The sequence below is a fragment of the Perognathus longimembris genome, chromosome 10, assembly GCF_023159225.1.
Source record: "Perognathus longimembris pacificus isolate PPM17 chromosome 10, ASM2315922v1, whole genome shotgun sequence".
Taxonomy (NCBI): domain Eukaryota; kingdom Metazoa; phylum Chordata; class Mammalia; order Rodentia; family Heteromyidae; genus Perognathus; species Perognathus longimembris.
In genome coordinates, this window is record NC_063170.1 from 13,426,040 (window position 1) to 13,447,280 (window position 21,241).

General features: G+C 46.6%; 1 protein-coding gene and 1 pseudogene across 3 annotated transcripts in view; both read right to left on the minus strand.

Annotated features, from left to right (window-relative positions):
* The window catches only part of LOC125358318 (acylcarnitine hydrolase-like), a 108,041-nt gene that overhangs the window by 59,219 nt on the left and 27,581 nt on the right, over positions 1 to 21,241 (minus strand). The window lies entirely within an intron of this gene.
* LOC125358323 lies at positions 10,473 to 20,385 on the minus strand (annotated as a pseudogene).

The window sequence follows — 21,241 nt, forward strand, 5'->3', positions numbered from 1 at the left end:
GAAGTCAGTGGTGCTCAATCTGGGTGTGAGCCCTTCCCTTCTCTTACTTTCCCTTGGCCCTTCTCCAGAGGCGCTGTGTGGCTTCGGTAGCCCTTGAGATACTAAGAACTGCTACTGAGGTGAAGGTTGCAATGGAGAATTTCAGGGCTGCTCTGAAGATTCAGGCTCAGGATCTCACACTTGGATATTGCTCCCTTCCCCCACTTTCAATGGTGCAAATGTGAGCACTTGAGTGGAGCCAGGGTTCTATGATTGTGCTCATTTTGAAATTCCTCCTTGAATTCATTGCTCATACATTACTTATTCCTCCTTAAGGTGGTTCATCCTCGTGAGAAGGCTCCCTTCCCATTTAGAAATGGCTGATGCCTTTACACCTACTTGTCCCTGTGTATCTCCTAAGGACTTGCCCTCATATTCTCCCACTCCAATCTGTGGCAACCCTGGTTGCTGAGATCAAGCACAGTCATTTACCCACTTGAATAATGTTAAAAGAGAACTTGCTGGTTGCAGCACTGTGAGGAGACAGGGATCTCTGGACCTGGGGTAATCTGGGAGCCAGGTCTGTAACTGGGGGTGTGTGAAACATGTAGAATCCTGCTGGCATGCAGGGAGACAGCAGGGGCCAGGAGCTGCAGCCCAGCCTGACTTCCCAGAGGAAGTGGTGCCAGGCTCAGCCTCCCATGGTCCTTACTGCCTATGAGAACCAGCTTTGATTCCTCAACCTCTTGCCCTATCCTGGGGTGAACCTACAGCCTGGCACCGAACACTTTCCTTCTTGGTGCTATGGGAGGGCTCATGTCCCCTGGCATGACTTGGCAAAAGAGTCTCTGACATACATTCCAGCCACAAGGTCTGCTGTGCACTGAAGGTCTCCAATCTAATGAACTCTGGCCCAGGACATGGTCCCAGACTCTTCTACTTAAACCTGGGCAGATGCCCTTGTTAGACTCAGACACAGATAAAGATATGGACAAAGACACAGACAAACATGGATAATGGTCAGCACAGGTATATGGCAGAGCCTATAGCCAAAGCTTAAAGATTCACTCCTTCTTACAGGCTAGAGTTATTATTATTATTATTATTTTCAGTGAGTTAATGGGAATGCTAGTGTAAATGGGTAGGGGCTGATAAGCAAGCAACTAATGTGGCGTTTCTGCCCCTTGATTCTGTGTGTGTGTGTGTGTGTGTGTGTGTGTGTGTGTACTGAGCTTGACTCAGGACCTGAGAATCTGATGGACTTTCCTGTCCAGGTTCCAAATTGCAATCCTCACATCTCAGTCTCTTGAGTGGTAGGTTCCAGCCACCAGTGCATGTTTCAACCCATGCATACTGGTGGGAGTTGATCAGAAAGTAACTAATAGTAAGATATAGATATGATGCAAATTGGGACACAGCTGAAGAAGGGAGAGAATGAAGCAAGGGTGTTAGCTGAAGGTCCTGGTCTGGTGCCAGGGTTATAGCCAGACAAGAGCAGAAAGTGAAGCTGGAGTGTTGATAAATCCAGGTACTGGTCTAGAACCTCAGGATAAAGACATTTGGCCTCTCAGAGTTAAGAGCTGTCTCTGACCTTCATTCTGCTAATCTAATTAGCATCTCAGCTGGGGTGCTGAGAGTCTAGGTCCTTGAAGTTCAGGGTCCAGGAACAAGTTCCTTTATTTTAACTGAAAATCACAATGCTTCTTCTTGATACAGGGTCTCTGGTGCACCCCTGCAAGGCTGGAGCTCCCCACATGGCCTGTCAGTTCCTGAACCATCATTCAGAGACACTGGCATCCATCCACAGTAACCATGCTAATAGTAAAAACATGGGATGGAAGGGTTTTAGAATAATTTCTGTATGTGTGAGGAGGTTGATGAAAACTTACATATACCTAGTGATCTGATTAAAGAGGAGGAGGAGAGAGAGGGGAGAGAGAGAGAGAGAGAGAGAGAGAGAGAGAGAGAGGCAGAAAGACAGACACAGAGAGGCAAACACCGCCAGACACACAGAGAGAAACAGAGACAGAGAGAAAGCATCAGAGACACAAGCCAGGTGCTGGTGACTCATTCCTATATTCTCAACTTCTCAGGAGGCTAAGATCTGAGGATATTGGTTTGAGGCTTGTCCGCGAAGGAAAGTCAGCCATACCTTTGTCTCCAAATAAAAAGTAAAAAGACAGAATAGAATCCAATAGAAAAAAAAAACATTTCTGCATAAAGTTAAGTCTGAAAGTGTCCTACACAACTTGATGAAAAATAGCAAAGGATGTGTCATGTTCAGATGTGCATTCAGTTGTTCATGAGTAAAAAGTGGTGTGTGCAATAGCCAAGATATGGAAACAGCCTAGATGCCCACAATAGAATAAATGGAATAAAAAATGTGGTACCTATATACAATGGGATTTTACAGTCATTAGAAAGGATAAAATAATAGCATTTGCAGGGAAATGGATGGAACTAGAACAAATCATGTTGAGTGAAGTAAGCCAAGATCAGAGACACAGTGCGTGTGATATGTGGAAGATACATTTAAAACACAACAGAGTATGACAAAGTATACATGACTCTAGACACCAATATACAGTGAGACCAAAAGAGGATAGTTTTAGGAGAAAAACACCAAGTTGTAATAGGGTCAAGCCAGGCAAAAGATCAGAAGTTGGGGGAATAAGGGAAAACTTATCTTCTATAGGAAAAGAAGGCCCTCCCACTAGTGTCTGTTCTAGATGACTCAGAGCCACCTCACAGAGGTGAATGCTGACATTTCTACAAAATTGAGGTCCACCTTTTAGGTAAAGAGAGAGTGACTAGCACCTACAATGCACTCTGTGTGTTTGAGTGAGTCCTGGGGTTTGAGGGAGAGCTGTCATGTAGTTAAGGATCCTGAAAGGCAGGGTTAAGTGCATTATCTCTCAGGGAAAAGTTGGCCCAGTACTTCATCATCTTCCTGCTCAGTAGCTCCTCCTCCTCAGAAAAGTCAGTTGCATCGAGGAGAACAAGGGTCCAGCTCTTGAACAACATTTCAGGGTGCCTACTCCTGCTTTCCACTGCTCCACTCAACTGTAGTCTGATCCTCCATGCCAGGCCTGACCCTTTTTCTCTGTCCCACCCAGTATTGGGCACTCCCATGGCACAACCTTCCATTCTTCATTCCAGTTTCTCCCTGAATACATCTGTGTGTATTCCTGGACTAGAGGGCACTTGTAGCCTCAGTCCCTGGGGATAATTTAGGGACATTCATAACTACCAATCATCCACTCTGTACCCATGTCTGACCCCTGATTTCAGGTGGGACAGGTGGTGGGAGCACCGGTTGCTTGAGCAAAGTCTTAGATTCTAAACACCTGTGGTTTTTTTGGATGGTAGGATTTTCCACACTTGATCTTGTCCTCTCTCTGAGTTTCAGGTTCCTTCTGTAGATCATGAGGAGAAACACTTTACTGGGATCCCAGGGTGGCCCATTCTAGCCATCCACAGAAGACCGGAAGGCAAAGGCAACCTCATTGCCATGGTTGGCCTTTGCATATCGGGACTTGAGGTCCTTGATGAGGTTGTAAAGGTGTTGGAACTAGACATAGACTGGGCATGGGATCCTGGAGGTGGAGGCAAACTATGACATGGTGACCCCTCACTTGGGGTTGTCCTCCCTCATCTTTGACAAGATAGCTAGGTTGAAGCTGGCTGGAATTTTACTGTAAAGTGAAAAGCCTCAGGCAGAAAGAGGCCCTGAAAAGACCGAATGTGGTCATCACAGTCAATGTTTCATTCTCTGACTTCTAGGATGAGTTATGAGGCCAAGAATTATATATTACTACCATCTCCCTATTGACCCCGGTGAGAAAGGTTTGGTTAACTCTTAGCTTGTATTTATTATCTGTGTAGTCTTGGACTAGTCACTAAGTTTCTACTTCTTTAAAATGACAGTGATACCTGTGTCTTACATAGCCATGAGAATGCACTGACCTGTGAGACCCCCAGTGGCCAGCAGTGCGGCCATGAGAAGGACAAGGGTGGAGAATTGGACATCACAGAGCTGCCCTGGGACACATGGCGCTGAGATGCCCGCTACACAGTCAGGATGGAGAATGTGCCCCTTACAGTGCATCACAAATGTGAAGCTCCCCATCATCTCAGAGAACTGGCCGTAGAGGGTTGGGGAGTCCTCAGTGTCCCCCATGTACTCTTCCCTCAGTGGGTCAGCACACTCAGCAGGCAAGTTCTGTGCCAAGAGGATCAGGCTAGGCAGACAGTGTAGTGGCAGGAGGAGGCAGCCTCTGGGTGGGGAGATGGGACCTAGAATGGGATGTTATATATGGGGGAAGAGGTAAACTCTGGTGTAACCCCTCAACAGAGACACAGATATCTCAACCTATATTCCTGGATGTTACTGTGTGAATGAATACCTTGGGGTCCCAGAACCATTAGTGCAGGTGTCCAGGTCCTTACCATGATTCCTACCATGTTCCTCATAACAGCTGGCAAAGCCTTTCTATTTATTCCCTTCATGGAGTCAGCAAGTCCCGAGAGCTGAGTGGTGGGGAGAGAATTTAAGGCGGGAATGGCCTGGTCATGAAGTTATGCTCTGACAGCCATGCAACCTCTGCCATGCACACACATAACAGATGAGCTCCAGAAAACTAATGAGTTCAAGTTAAGTGTTACAAAGGAAAGAACCCAGCCATATGCATCAGTGTTGACACCAATGATGGCTACAGGCCCAAGCCTCTATCTGCCCAGGATATTCTAGCCTTATTGGAGGAAATTGTTTACTAAAAGTTGTCAACCCAGGGGCTGGGAATATGGCCTAGTGGCAAGAGTGCTTGCCTCATATACGTGAAGCACTGGGTTCAATTCCCCAGCACCACATATACAGACAACTGCCAGAAGTGGCGCTGTGGCTCAAGTGTCAGAGTGCTAGCCTTGAGCAAAAAGAAGCCAGGGACAGTGCTCGGGCCCTGAGTTCAAGGCCCAGAACCGGCAAAAAAAAAAAAATCCTAAGTTAAAAGTTGTCAACCCAGTACATTGTCTTAGGCATAGGAAAATTTGTAGTAATAAAAGGAAATTGGGCAGATGCTGCCAGTGCCTATAAAGCTGCCTTAAAAATAAACAGTGGGGCCCCTGAACATTGTATTGACTGTTACTGGTCCTAGTCTGCCACCCAAGCAACCAGGAGAGCACTGGGAGATAGGGAGAGAGATTTCACTAAAGTCAGGCCCCGCCTTAGGTTAACCTGATGCTTGCTTAACTTAGTGAACTACTGGCAAGTCAGCAAGAAGCATGTAAACAGGCCCAGCTCAGATCCATCCCTTCCAACCTGGAGATTCCATTTGGGATGAGAAATTTCTCACAGCCACCTGGAAAGTACCCTACATCATCATCCTGACCTCCCACACCTAGTAAACATAGACAGGAATCTTGTCTGACTCCGTTACATACTGCCAATTCAGATCTGCTGAAGCTAAGACCTTCATGTCACCCTTTCTGTCAGCTCTTTCCCTGGAGCCTTCTTTGTGTGACACTCTTTCTGTGTCACATAGACTTGTAGACCATACCCAGCCTGACCTGGGAAGGGATTGCTGGTTATGTTTAGGTTCAAAACCTCATGACTATATATGGGTATAAGTCAAATGGAGCCAACTTAGACTTCGGAGACTCCTTAAATTAGAGGTAAAAATAGACCAGGTAGAGAACAAAGGAAAACCGTGACTTGTCATAGGGGAAACATATTTTTCTTATGCTAATGAAACAGGTCTAGTACTGAAGGGCCTTTTCTGTAAGCTTTGTTTAAAGTAATTTGGTTAAGCTCATGGTCCTGGGGCCCCTATGCAGCCCTAAGAAATCAATGATTTGATTGCATGTACATAAAACCAGTGGGGAATGAAATAAAAATACTGGGTCTAAGTAACATACCTGTTCTCACAGCGATCCTGGCACCTGGCTGGGTAGTGAGGACTTTCTTCCAGTTCCAAAAACCTAGAGATGACTTAGGCCACTCTTTGAATTGCAGATGTCACACTGTTAGCCCCAGGAAAGCTTTGCTACAGAGAATGCTCACCCTTATTTCCCTAGATGGTTTGATTTGCCCATACCTGACTGCTTCCCTATCTGTAAAGCTTTGCTTGCCCCCAAGTAAGGCCCTATATGGTTTGCTTCTGTTGGGCTTGGTTCTCTACTGCAAACATGGTTTTTGTCTTTCAAAACTTTATCCAAGCTACATTCTGGGCTGCAGGTCTTTGAGACAGGAGTCCACCTGCATTTGCCAGCTTTCTAGTAAGGACTCCCAATTTTACCTCTCAAGATGTGTCTTCACTCTTTCTTGTGACTGAATTCCCATATAACATTAGTTCAGGTTCCTGACCTGATGCCAGCCAAATGGGTAGCTGCTGGAGAAGGGGGGAAGGGGAGGCTGGAGTTGGTAAATCCAGGCACTGGTCTGGAACCTGAGTTGACAGTTGTCAACTCAGACTCAATAGCGTGCTCTCACCTTCATTCTCCTAATCTAATTAACACCTGGGCCAGGGGGCTGGGTAGGTCCTTGAAGTTCAGGGTCCAGGAGCAAGTTCCTTAATTGTAACTGAAATTCAAAATGTTTCTTCTTAATTCTGTGGCTGTCCTGAACCACTGCAAGAATGGAGGCCTCCATGTGCCTGCCACTTCCTATACAATCATTCCCAGACCCTGGAATCCAACAGAACCATGGAATGAAAGAATTTTAGAAGCATTTCTATATATTTGAAGAGGCTAATGAAAACTTACATATACCTAGTGAACTGAACAAAGACGAGGCAGAGCCAGGTGTTACAGTTAAATTAGACTCCAGAAAACCACGCAGACATCCAGGCATAAAGAACAAAGGAAAGGTTTATTGCCAGCAAAGGGACCAGCAAAACTCCTTCTCTCAAGAGAGGAGAAGTGAGAAGATGTGCTGGCTATTGTATTAGGTGACCTTTGTAATCTCTGAGGTTTGAGAAATTTTTGCTGCCTTATATGGTTATATCTGCCCCAAAGGAGTGCCATCTCAGGTGACCTAAATGGCCTGTGAGGTTTTAGGGTATCTTGCTGCCTTATATGGCTAAAACTACTCCAAAGGAGTGCTATCTCAAGGTTAAGGGTGGTAGAGGCTAGTCATTTACTAAATGGGCCTTGTGTTGCCTAAGGAAAGAGCATGCTAAGCTATGAGAGAGGAGGCTATTGGGCTAGTTCCCCACTCTTCGGTTTAATACTTGAATGGGTGCATCTCATCAGGAATGGGCTAAAGTCGTTTTTTTTCTAGAGCTGCCTCCTGCTGAGAATGGGGCAAAGTAGCCAATGGGGGACACTCAGCTGGGTACCCTCCTAAGAGCATTTGATTGACAGATTGATCGGTGAAAAGTCTCATCTTTCCCACAAGGATGTTCTGCACGCATTTGAATAGGCAAGGTACAATTAGTAAAAATCTCCAGTTAATGGACCCAAGATAGGCATGGGCCAGGGAGTAAGACACCTGAATATATCCCATCCCCCCTTGTTCTGTTGGACATTTTCCACAAGTTTCCTGAGATGTTTCACTTGCTCCTTTTTGGCATAGACACTATCAGTTAGGTTAAAGCAGCGTATGTTTTTAACCTCCTTGCACCCTTGGTGGTGGAATAAGAGTGGGTATTCAATGGTGGTGTAGTTGTCAAGGATAGCCTGCCTATGTTCCTGTCGTTCTTGGAGTTGTGGTTAATGTTTTTGTCACTATGTATGCCAACATGTGATAGATATCCTTATAGGCTCCTACTGCCAGGTCAGTTATCCTCTGAGGAGGAGGACCCTCCATGTTGTAAAATTATACCCTGTGATAGCAAAGATTTTACAGCCATTGTAGGAAGTCACCTTGTAAAATGAGATGTAAAGGATATGGTGTTTTAGGTTACCAATATTTGATGAGGTGGGGGCCAGTTTGATGGTGCTTCTGCTGCTAAACCCACCCCAGGAGGTAACGGGTTAGATGTTATTTGTTTGGGGTGAAGAGGTTGACTGGTGACGTTGTTTCCACTTTGCTATCTTTAGCGCCTGGTGTTTATGCGACACAAAGGTGAGTGGATCTGAGTTGGTTTGTCCAGTCTAGTAGACTCAGAGGAGTGAGAAGGCTGGTTAGGCCGGTGGTTCTCTCTGTGCGGAGAGGAATCCAGTAGGGGGGCAGTGCTTGGCAGAAAAGTTAATGGCTCCCACTGTGGCAGGCGTTGTTTAGGAATAGTTGTCAGGTCTCCAACATTTATGGAGGACTCGGTAGGCAGAGTAGAGGGCCTGAGGACTGTAAGCCACATAGATGTTAAAGGAGGGATGGCAACATTGGGAAGGCAAAGGAGAGTTCAAGGCCTAAAATGAGAAAGGTCAAGGTGGAGTGAAGGTACAATCAAAAGAAAGTATGTGAAAGGAGTAAAAGGTAAGTAAGGAGGTAAATTTTGGAGAGTGTGAAGTCCATAAAGACTTCTTGATAGACCTGAGAGAGAGACTGAGAGAGACAGAGACACAGAGACAGAGAGAGCAAAAGACAGACAGAGACAAAGACAGAGGGGAGAGAGAGACAAGGAGAGAGAGAGACAAAGACAGAGAAGAAGAGAGAGAGGAGAGAGAGAGAGGCAGGCAGGCACAGACACAGATACAAGCAAAGGGAGACAGAGAGAAAGCATCAAAGATACAAGCTGAGTGCCAGTGGCTCACTCCTATAATCCTAACCTCTCAGGAGACTGAGATCTGAGGATCCTGGTCAAAGCCATTTGTGGACACGTTTATCTCCAATTAAGCAATAAAAGATCCACAATAGAATACAGTACAAATGAAAGCATGTGTATACATGAAATTAGGGTGGAGGGCTGGGAATATGGCCTAGTGGCAAGGGTGCTTGCCTCGTATACATGAAGCCCTGGGTTCGATTCCCCAGCACCACATACATAGAAAATGGCCAGAAGTGGTGCTATGGCTCAAGTGGCAGAGTGCTAGCCTTGAGCAAAAAGAAGCCAGGGATAGTGCTCAGGCCCTGAGTCTAAGCTCTAGGACTGGCCAAAAACCAAAAAACAAACCCCCAAAAAACTAGGGTGGAAAGTGTCCTAAACAACTTGATTAAAAATTGCAAAGATAAAGGTGGAGCTGTGGCTCAAAGTGGGAGAGCACTAGCTTTGAGCACAAAAGCTCAGGGATAGTGCCTAGACCATAAGTTCAAGCCACATCAGTGACAAAAAAAACCAAAAAGCTAAAAATAGTAGAGAATGTGTTACACTCAGATTTTCATCCACTGTGGGTAGACAAAAAGAGGTGTGTGCATTCATAGAAACACCCCTAAGTAAAAGAAGGAAGGACACTTGATTCTCAAAGTATTAATTGTAATAACTGCAAGCCACAAATAACTCATTTAGTATGATATGCTATAGTAGGTTATTTTTTTTTACCAAATATGTATTATGTATGTATGTGTCTCTGTCTCTGTCTCTGTCTCTCTGTCTCTGTCTCTGTCTCTGTCTCTGTCTCTCTCTCTCTCTCTCTCTCTCTCTCTCTCTCTCTCTCTCATAAAAACAATGAAGCCAGGCAATAGTGTCTCTTACCTATAATTCTAGAAACTCAGGATGCTGAGATTTGAAGATCAAGGTTGAAACCCAGCCCGGGTAGAAAAGTTTGTAAGACTCATATGCAATTAACCGGCAGAAAGCCAGAGTGGAGGTTGGCACAACTTATAGAGATCCAGAATTGAGTAGAAAAAGCCAAATGAGCAGGCAAAGCCCTGAGTTCAAGTCCCAGTACTGAGAGAAAAAACAAACAAACACAATCTGATGTTTGCAAAAAACTGAGTCAAAGGAAGTAATTAACTATAAGGAAGGTAAAGGAAGTTCTTGGGATGAAAGAAAAATTCTAACATATGATATGGGATTGGATGTATGTCTCATATATATGTTCAGATCTACCAAACTATACAGTTGAATGGGTGAACTTAATTTCATATAAATTAATACATAACAAAGTACTTTGTGCATGTGTGTGTGTGTGTGTGTGTGTGTGTGTGTGTGTGTTAGAGATGCTTAGAAATGAAACTAGCTTAATTGTTGGCTACTTAGAAGGTACAGAAAAAAAGTGGGGCTTGCTGTAGGGTCAACCTGGGATTTTGACCCCCTGCTAGGGGTAACATGCTCAGAACATCCTCTTCATTTGAACAGAGGTTGGGACTTGGAGCAGACACAGGTTGGTGAGATGAGATGAGCAAGGAAGGAAGGGGCACAGGTCCAGTGTTGTATGGGGGACAGTAAGAAACATTGGGACTGATCCAGCTTCATTGCATGCAGGCATTTATTGAGTGTGTCTGACAAGAGAGTGCTCAGGGAAGTTGGTCATGGACATCATGCAGGGAGTTGTTCATAAATATCAGCTAGCTGAGTGGCTGGATAAAGAGAGGATGATTGGCTAAGTGAATGATCAAGTTAATTCCTTTTTCATGGTAAATGTGTGGGCACCTCATGTTGGCCCAACCTGCACTCAAACCCATTCCTTCTCACATAGATCACTACAGCTCCAGGTGCTTCTCCTCAGACCCCTTGAGCTCCTGGATCTTCTGGTTTGGGTCCAGAACTTCAGCCTGGAGGCCTTCAGGGCCTGGTCCACGGCAGGATGGAGGTCCAGCTGGAGGTAATACTCGTTCTGGTCAGACATGGGCCAGTGGAGCAGGTCCTCGCTGTTAGGGTTCCTGTGGACACACCCTCCCAGGAGGGTAGATGGGGGTCATTCTGAATCCTTGTGAGCCTGGACCCAGTCACCTCATTAGGGTCATTCTAGGCAGCCCAAAAGATCAGGGATAGGGGGAATAAGAGGAAACTTTCTGATATAGGAAAACAAGGTTTTCCCACTAGTGTCTGTTCAATATGGGTCAGAGCCACTTCTCAGAGATGAGCACTGAACTTTCTACAAAACTGTATCTCACTTTTCAGGTCTCTGGGGCAAGAGAGAGTGACTTGCAACTGCCATTGAATCTCTGTCTGTGAGTGAGCTCTGGGGTTTGGGGGAGAGCTGTCATATAATTAAGGATTGTTCATGCCTATGAGGATGCCACAAGGGGATCCCTAGGTGGATTCCATTCATGGGAGGCAGGGTTAGGTGTTTTATCTCACCCATTCCGAGCAAAGTTGGCCCAGTACTTCATCATCCTCCTGCTCAGGAGCTCCTCCTCCTCAGAAAAGTGAGCTGCATGGAGGAGAACAAGGGTCCATGTCTTGCACAACATTTCAGGGTGCCTACTCCGGCTCTTTGCCCTCCATTTAACTGTAGTCTGGTCCTCCATACCAGGCCCGATCCTTTTTCTCTGTCCCACCCAGTATCAGGCACTCTCATTGCACAGCCTTCCATTACTCACTCCAGCCTTTAGCTGAATACACCTGTGTGTAGTCTTGGACTAGAAGACATTTCCGTCCCCAATGCCGGGTGATAATATAGGGACAATCATAACTTTTAAGCTTCCACTTTGTATTCAAGTGTGACACTGTACTGCAGGTAAGGACAGGTCGTGGCAGCACAGACGGCTTGGGAAAAGGTTTGGATTGAAACACCTGCAGCTTTTAGAAGGCTAAGATTTTGTGCACTCTGTCTTATCCTCTCTGTGTGCTTCAGGTTCCTTATGTAGACCATGAGGAGAGTCACCCTATCAGGATCCTAGTGAGGCCCATTCTAGCTTATGGAAATGAAGAAGACTCACGGCTACTGCCACACAAAGAAGATCCAAAGACAAAGGCAACCTCATCACCATGGTCAGCATTCACATACAGAGGCCTGAGGTCCTTCATGAAGCCGGGAGGATGTTGGAACTCATAGAAGTAGACAGGAGCATGGGAACCTGCAGGTGTAGACAAATTGTGCCATGGTGACATCTCACTTGGATTAGTCCTTCCTCGTCCTTTGTAATAAGATAGCTAGGTTGACACTTTGGAGAACAGTATGGAGGTTCCTCAAAAAGCTCAACACAGACATACCCTATGACCCAGCCATACCACTCCTAGGCATCTATCCTGAACAACAGGTCCCAGGATACCATAAAGACATCTGAGCATCCATGTTTATCGCTGCACAATTCACAGTAGCCAAAATATGGAAACAGGGCTGGGAATATGGCCTAGTGGTAAAGTGCTTGCCTCATATACATGAAGCCCTGGGTTCGATTCCTCAGCACCACATATATAGAAAAAAGCCAAAAGTGGCGCTGTGGCTCAAGTGGTAGGGTGCTAGACTTGAGCAAAAAGAAGCCAGGGACAGTGCTCAGGCCCTGAGTCCAAGCCCCAGAACTGGCAACAAAAACAAAACAAAACAAAATATGGAAACAACCCAGATGCCCCACTACAGATGAATGGATCCAAAAAATGTGGTACCTATACACAATGGAATACTACATAGCGATTAGAAATGATAAAATAATGGTATTTGCAGGGAAATGGTCAGAACTTGAACAAATAATGTTGAGCGAGACAAGCCTAGAACACAGAGAACAAAGGTGCATGATATATGATTGTTAGGGAGGGGGGAGAAACAGTAGAGACCAGGTCTGTTGGGGATTATTATGGCCTTGGGGGAAGGCTGCCCTTCCACCAGCCTTGGGACAATGGAAGTCCCTCCCACCTTCTGGCCTCCACCCCTTGGGAGGTGAACACGTGTGTGCCACCATGATGGGGTTGTCCCGCCCACAAAAGGAAGTTTCGTGATGTCACTTGATGAACGTGGTCCCTAGCCTATGATTGGCCCTTTGGCCAGCCCCCTTTCTTTCCCGCCATTACTTCTATATAAGTGCCTTCCCATATTAAAGTCTTTGAGACGCTTTCCACCACCGCGGCGTGTCCCTGATGCTTTCCTTCTCGCCCCTAATCTTGGTAACATGTGAGGGGACTGGGGGGAGGGGAGGCTTCAGCAACCTTTCCTCCACTTAGCACAAGCCAATAAGAGCACGCCTTTGGCCTTCCTCCGGCGGAGGGCAAGGCCGAGTGCTCTTTTCATAGATTTTGGGGTTATCCATTCTCCCCGTGAGATCGGGGAGAAGGGGATCGTTCAGATCCCGACACAGGTCTGCAAAATAACAAACTTCTTTTTAAATGGTATTTCCACATGTTTGGGTCAGCGACTTTACATTATGTATCTAAAACCAAACAACCAGTAAACAAACATAAAAAGGTCTAGGATAGACCTAACAGTGGATCACAATAGCTCAACAGCTATGTACACATGATTATATAAGATGAAGATAAGCAAAAACAACTCCAAGAAGACACTGGAGGACTTTATTCTTGTTGTTACGTTTAATGTTCAGGTGTATTTCCTTTGGTGTACCCCACATGGATACTGTATATGATCTTGGTACACTGGATATTGTACATATGCTTACCTGAACTAGGAAAGGGAAAGAAAAATGAGGGAGGGTGTAACAAATATGACAAGAAATGTACTCACTATCTTATTATGTAACTGTACCGCCTTTGTACATCACCTTGTCAATAAAAAAAAAAAAAAGATAGCTAGGTTGAAGCTGACTGGAATCTCCACTGTGAAGTGAAGCCTTGGGCAGGAAGAGAACTTGAAAACACCAAAGGTTGACTTCACAGTCAATGCTCCATTCTCTAATTTCCAGGATGAGCTCTTTGGCCACAAATTGTATACTACCTCCATCTTCCTAGTACCCCAATGGGAAAAGATTCAGTTAAAGCACGGAGTGGATTTCCTATCTATGTGGTCTTGGACTAGTCACTGACTGTCTAATTTTCTCTTCTTTGACATGCCAGTGATGTCTGTGTCTAACAGTAGCTATGAGAATTTACTGACCTGTGGGATATCAAGTATCTGGCCCTGGGGCCTTGAGAAAGATAAGGGTGGGGACTTGGACATCACAGAGCTGCCCTGAGATACACAGCTCTGAGTTGCCCACTGGGCAGTCAGGCCTCAGCTACAGATGTACTCACGCTGAAAATGTGCTACTTGCAGTGCAGGCATCACGATTATGAAGTCCCCCATCATCTCTCGGAACTGGGCTTGAAGGGTTTGGGGGTCCTCAGTGTCCCCCATGTACTCTTCCATCAGCAGGTCAGCACACTCAGCAGGCAAGTCCTATGCCAAGAGGATCAGAGAGAGTCAAGCTAGGCAGTCAGTGTCATAGCACTGTGGAGGCAGCCTCTGCATAGGGAGATGGGACCTGGGATGAGACATTACTATAGAAGGGAAAGAGTCAAACTCTGGTGTGACTGTTCCACAAACACACGCATATTCCATCCTATTTTCTGCGAGGGCACTCTACGTACAAATATCTTTTGGTTCTGGCATTCAGATGCTTACTCTGAGTCCTATTGTGTTCTGCATAACAGCTGGTAAGGTTGTTCTATTTATTTCCTCTGTGATGTCAGCAATTCCCAATACCTGAGTGGTGAGGAGAGAGTTTAAGTTTGAAATGGTGTAGTCATGCAAGTATCATGCCATGGCCCATCATGCACGCCCTACCTCTCACACATATAATAGATGAGGTCCTTAAACTGACTTAGAACTAAGTCTCACCATGGGGATGATCCAGCCATACTCATTATTGTTGACACCAATGATGCTAGGGACAGGGTGGAAGTCAGCAGCAGCCAGCAGCTCCTTGGGGTGCCTGGGTAGGAAGGCCCCATCCACCACACCAGGGATGATATTGAAGGTCTGAGGAGGATAACCCATGATCCATGGTCATGATTTGAGATCCATACCACCTATTTTATAATGTCCTCATGTTACTTTCACCCTATCTCATTCTTCCCAACATTCTCTCTCACACATATCCCAAGAGTTCCAACATTTTGGTTATCCTCCCATAGTTTTCATTTTGTATCCAGGGTAACAAGAACAGTCTTTGGTTCAGCGTATTAGGAATGTTGGTTCATCCCCTGTACTACTTTCCCCTCAGGGATTAATGGGCAGATCCCCCTGCCTGACCCCCACCCACACCGTTCAGCCTGACCTCAGTAATAGCCAGCATTTCCTCTTCACTCTTGGCTCGCAGGCAGCGCACCAGCATCTCTGAGTCCATCTGCTCACATGCAGACAGGTTGGCCACCACCTGAAAAGCAACCAGGAAGGGCTGCCTCACCTTTGAGGTAGCAAGAGAGGATTTCCCAGAAACAGATTGATGCAAATTCCTCCAAATTGCTTAGAGTATAAGGTGTGGATTGTTGCAGGAGTAAAATTGCTCCAACTTTCATGATACTCAGGGACATTGGCTGGAGGATCCATCTCCCTGCTTACATGTTTAGGTCCACATGGGAGAATCTGGGTGTAGCCTTGTTTGCCACAGACCACACTCAGCTTCTGTGAAGCTAAGAGATATGGATTCTATCCTTGACCCTCAGGAATTTGCAAACAAGTTCTCAAGTTACCTGTGTGGTCCTTTTTGTCCCCAGCAAAACCAGTGAACCAGAGGCTGTAAGGGTGAGGGGTAAGACAGGGAGTGTGGACCAGGGCAGCAGAGGACACTCACTGAGGAGACTCCTTCAGAGGAGCTGGAGATGAGGAGTGGCAGCAGGGCCACCCCACTCTCCATGATGGCACCATGGAACAGTCCTTGGGACATGGGGGACATGACATGTAAGGACACACTTGTGCCACCTGAAGACTGGCCAAAAATGGTGACACGGTCAGGGTTGCCTCCAAAGTGGGCGATGTTCTGTTGCACCCAGCGTAGGGCGGCCACCTGGTCCAGGTAGCCCCAGTTGCCAGTGGCATGCTGGTCTCCAGTGCTGAGGAGTTGCAGAGACAAAGGTCACAGGGCTGTCCTGGCTCTGCTTGGCCTTCATTGCCCATCTCAATCCCATGCTCACCTGAAGAAGCCCAGGACTCCTATGCGGTACTGGATAGTGACCACCACCACATCCTCAGTAGCTGCCAGCATGGACCCGTCATACAAGGAAGCCATACCTGTAACCTGTGCACCACCATAGATCCACACCATCACCTGTGCAAGTCAAGACAGCTTTTATTAATTCTCATCTGGCATCCAGCCCAAATTCTATCTCTGGTGTCCGTTACACTGTTCATGGCTTTGGCTGTGGGCAGTTTCCAACATAGTATTTTCTCAGGACCTCCTGAACATTGCCCTGAGTGAGAGAATCACTATCCTTGAGGTCCACTCCAGGAATCCATTTCTGAATTTATGCCTCCAAGCCTGGAGTATTGGTGCCCTTACTCTCTTGCCCATCTTAAGTGGAAAGAAAAGGGACATTTCCCTGGTTGTATTACTTTAATATGAATCAAAAGGATAACATACTAGCATTTTCACAATGGATAACCCACAACTTGGGTGATCTCAAAGTTCAGCACTAGGGTTCTTAAGAGAGTCTTCTGGGCTCAAGTAGGTAGAGTGAGTTCTTGTTTGATTAAAGAACCAAGGCCTCTAGCATATGGGAGCAGTTAGGTCCCTGCATCTCCTATGACTGGTGAGTCACCTTTCCTGGCAAATGGTTTTTGGTATTTGATAATGAAATTTCTCATTAAGCTCCACAATGGCTAAGACATCTGGCTGCTCTTGGTAGTACTAAGAGTCTCCCAGATGAAGTGTGGCCAACACTCACAGGCAGCTTAGAGCCCTCCTGGGCATTGACAGGCGAATAGATGTTGAGATACAGACAATCTTCAGAAATGGAGAAGGGAGCTGTAGATATATTCATCATCTTCAGTTTATTCATTATACCAGAATTTTGCAGACACCTGGGAACAATAGTAGACAGTTATTCCAGCATTTGTCTCATGGTCAGAATTTGATCTTAAGTCTCAATTTCCTCCCAGTCATTGTGAAACTCTGCAGCACTGGTGCCCTGTATATACAGAATCTTCTCTCATGTTTCTGTTAATCAAGGTGCAGGCTACAGATTTGGGATGGGTGAGGCTGTCCATCTCAAGCTAGGATGGAGCTCTGACTCCCAGGAAACTTTCATGTTGTTTGGGGTATTAGATTTTTCTCCTCTTAACAACTGGAAATCCTGATTCACAGAGTATTCTAGAAGCATTGGCTGCAAGGGTTGAAATTTATACCTTCTCTCTGCCTATTAAAGTCTTGCCAGGATTGCTGCCACCACACAAGTGGAGTATGAATGAATGAAGGTCAGTTACACATAGGGTAGTTGGACATTGATAAATCCAAATCCAGACCCCAGGGAACCACATTCCTTCCACCACGTCTCCAGCTGGAAGCACATAGACACTTCCCCAGCCAGTGGTATAGGGCTCCTTGATTTGGCACAGTGATTGTGGAGCTTGGCTTCTCCAAAGTGCCCCAGTGCTGCCCTCTTCGGGGATCTGTAGCATCTGGTGCTAGCCCAGGAGCTTTGTCAGGTCCATAGAGCCAAGATGAACCCTTCCCAAGGATCCTCCCTGATGGCAGAGAACAATTTGCATGATCCAGGTCTTAACACAAGTATATCTCTGTGCTTTAGAACCTGGTGCTAACACCGTTCTGATGCAAAGCCAGAGCAATGAGCCTGGCAAAGTTTCTCACCCACTGAATCTCAGCAAAGTCACTGGAAGAATCAGCATGAGAAATTCCTCAGTGCAGAAGGAAATGGACTGTGGGTTTACATGGGAGAAACACTCAGCCTGGGCCAGTGTGCCTATCCCAGAGATTCTCACCCCACAAGAACTTACATGGCTGGGTAGGAGGTGCCATCCCTCACACCACTCCAAGGTTCAGGGGGCTCCGGGGGGGAAAAGCGCAGCGGTCCTACAGGTGGCTTGGCAAAGGGAATTCCCAGGAAGGTGTGGACTCCCACATTGGTGTCCTTCACATGGACGAGGCTGCCCCGCACCTGCCCGGTGTGTGTGGTCCTGATGGGGCTGGCTGGGTCCTGGCCTGTGGGTGGAGAGATGCACATCAGAGTTGGGTCTGCCCCATCAGCTGCCACTCACATTGTGCCTCCTGTTACCTCTATGCTACCCCACAGCTCAGCCTGTCAAGGTCCTTTGATCGGAAAGTTCAATGGCTTCACAAACTTTCTGCCTGGATGACTGTGCTCCAACACCACTGTTTTTACAGACCTGACCCAGACCATCTTATCAGGCAGGCTCTTTCAAGTACTTTGGGACTTGATACCACCATTAAGCTGTAGGAGCTTCCAGCTTGGGTCTTAGGTATTTGGAGAATAAGCATCATTTCCAACAACCTAACAGATTTTTACAAGGCACTAGCAGGACTCTGAAAGGAACATTTCCAATCCTTAAGAAACTCACACTGGAGGCATGAAAAATGCCAAGAAAAAGAGCTGAGAATATGGCCTAGTGGTAGAGTACTCACCTCGTGCACATGAAGCCCTGGGTTTGATTCCTCGATACCACATATGTAGAAAAAGCTAGAGGTGGCGCTGTGGCTCAAGTGGTAGAGTGCTAGCCTTGAGCAAAAAGAAGCCAGGGACAGTGCTCAGGCCCCCTGTTCAGGCCCCAGGACTGGCCAAAAAAAAATGCCAAGAAGAAAAGAGGGCTGCAAGGAGAGAGTGACACAGCTGTGATCACATCATAAAATCACTGGTCTGCTTGTGTTGGGGATGGAGGAGGAAGGAGGCCATTGGAAATCATCTTATGGTCCACATCAACCTGACTCATACAATCATGATAATTGTTGACGTGGATGTTGCCTACAATGGGTTTATTTCCCCTAAGTTAAGACTGAGAACCCTGGGCTAGGAATGTGGCTTAGTGATAGAGTTCTTGCCTAGCATGCATGAAGCTCTGGGTTAAATTCCTCATTACCACATAAACACAAAAAGCCAGAAGTGGTGCTGTGACTCAACTGGTAGAGTGCTAGCCTTGAGCAAAAAGAAGCCAGGGACAGTGCTCAGGGCCTGAGTTCAAGCCCCAGGACTGGCAAAAACACAAAACAAAACTGAGAACCCTTTTGTATGCTCACATTTGGTAGCCCCAAAATTCTTGCTCCTTCAGGTGTGTTGAGACACCCAGTCAGGCCCACAATCTCTGGCTTTTGACATTAATACCACTTTCACCTCCACTGGAACCTTCTCTCCCTCAGTATTACCTTCAGGTTGCAGAAATTCACAAATGTGATCTGTTCCTATAAGACAAATAACTCTCCTGTCCCTAAGCACTCTCATGGACCTGTGTGTGAGTCAGCAAGTTTCATGTTACCTTGTTATGGCTGCAGCCAAGTGAGCAACCTCAAATTGACACCATAGACAGCAATTTCCCAACATCTTCCAAAGTCCAAAGACATAGCTCCGACCTTCATGGTGTCTATCCAAGAGGTTTTGGCTAGATGGGAACTCTGACCCTGGACCTCACTGTGACCACCAGCCACTCATGCTTCATGATACAGTAAAGGATAAACATTGCTAATAGAGACCAGCTACCTGGAGGTTGCTTCAAGCTTCTCATGCAATGGTATGAGGAAGCTGAGCCATGCAGTGGCAAAAAGTCACCCTTTAATTAGGATATTTAAAACCTGGGTCTTCTGGATAGGGTGATCTGTACATCAGCTACTCCTGTTATAAGTAGTTGTTATCTTTGCCTCACTGTTTCGGAATCACTAGCCAGATCCTGATCAAGAGCAGGTAAGGAAGGGAATCTGATAAGAGTGGCCCATGGGTGAGGAAAGGGGAACTCCTTAAGGTTGATTAAATAAGAGAGGATAGGGGAGTTCATCAGGGCCCATTCCAGCTTGATCTGGGGTGAGGGGATCAAAAGTTGCACATACATTTCTGCATATAATTCTCTGGTGGCATGAGCTCCTGATAAGGCCTGGGGACTGTGTAGCAGACACGGGGTACATCCCCTTTACACTAGAAGCAAAGTCCACCATTTGCCTAGAGTTGATACATAAGTGAAGGAAATCCAGTAGCATGTGACTTGACGATATCTGGTGATATATAGCTCTTCGTTGACCAGAAACCTTTGCTGAGGCCTATTGGACCATGCCAAGATGCTACTCTGGTGATGAAGGGGACCCACTCAGAGACAGAGGATAGTGTGAATGACAATTACATGTGCAGATTCAGTAGCAGTTCCAGCTACAGCTGCAACAACACACAGAGGAAGGAAATGTCCAGGATCCCTGACTCTGCCTGGTTCATGCCAGTGCACCTCAGACTCTTTCATATGGGACTCACTCCTCCTTGTCCGCAGGCATCCTTGACCCTCTCTGACCTATATGATCACCACCCTGGCATTTAGTGGAGTCTTGAATAGTACAATTTCCATACATTATCATCTGTCATCCCCACCTGCCCCTTTCTCCCACACTTCCCCAAGCTCAAACTCTTCTCCACACAATGTGGCAGATCTCCGCCTGGTGCCTTCCCCCAAGCTACCCCATGCAGGAGTCTCATACTGAACCCAGAATGGGACAAGTAGGAACCCACAGACAACTGTGGTCAGCCAAGCAGCAAGTCGGTCCAGTGGCATGGCTGGCTCACAGGACTGTTTCTGTGCCTCGATGCAACTCACCAACAGATACAATTCACCTAGACCTTGCCCAGCCAGGAGTTTGCACCTCACAGGGAGTAGGAGTGGACATAGGAAAGGCTGGGAAAGATTGGTCCTGCAAGACAGTGGCAGGACAGTGGTCACAGGAAGTCAGTGGTCAGCACTCTAGGTGTGAGTCCTCCCATTCTACTTTCCCTTTGCCCCCCTCCAGAGGTGCTGTGTGATGTCTGCAGCCCTTGAGATTCTGGGAACTGTCATTGAGGTGAAGGTTGTAATGGAAAAATTCAGGGATGCTCTGAGGAGAAGCAGGCTCAGGATCCCACAGATGGACAATGATCCCACCTCCTGTGGAGCAGAGACAAGGAGCTGGACTGTGCTCATTCTGAAATTCCTCCTTGAACTCATTGCTATACATTACCTATTCCTCCTCAAGGTTCCTCCCCCCCCCACCCCCCTTAGAGTCATGATCTGAGGGGCCACATGGATGCCTTCATATTTAGGAATGGCTGGTCCCTTTAAAACTACTTGTTACTGTGGTGTTTATAAGAACTCATGGAAAAACATTTAAGAGGAACTTGCTGGTTGCAGCACTGTGAGGAGACAGGGCTCTCTGGGCCTGGGTTAATCTGGGAGCCAGGTCTGTAACTGGGGGTTTGTGAAATGTGTAGAACCCTGCTGGCATGCAGTAAGACAGCAGGGGCCAGGAGCTGCAGCCCAGCCTGGCCTTCCAGAGGAGATGACAGGCCAACCTCACACGATCTTTACTGCCAGCTTTGATTCTTCACTTTGGTATACAACACTGTTGAGAACCTACAGCCTGGCCCCCACAGGCTTT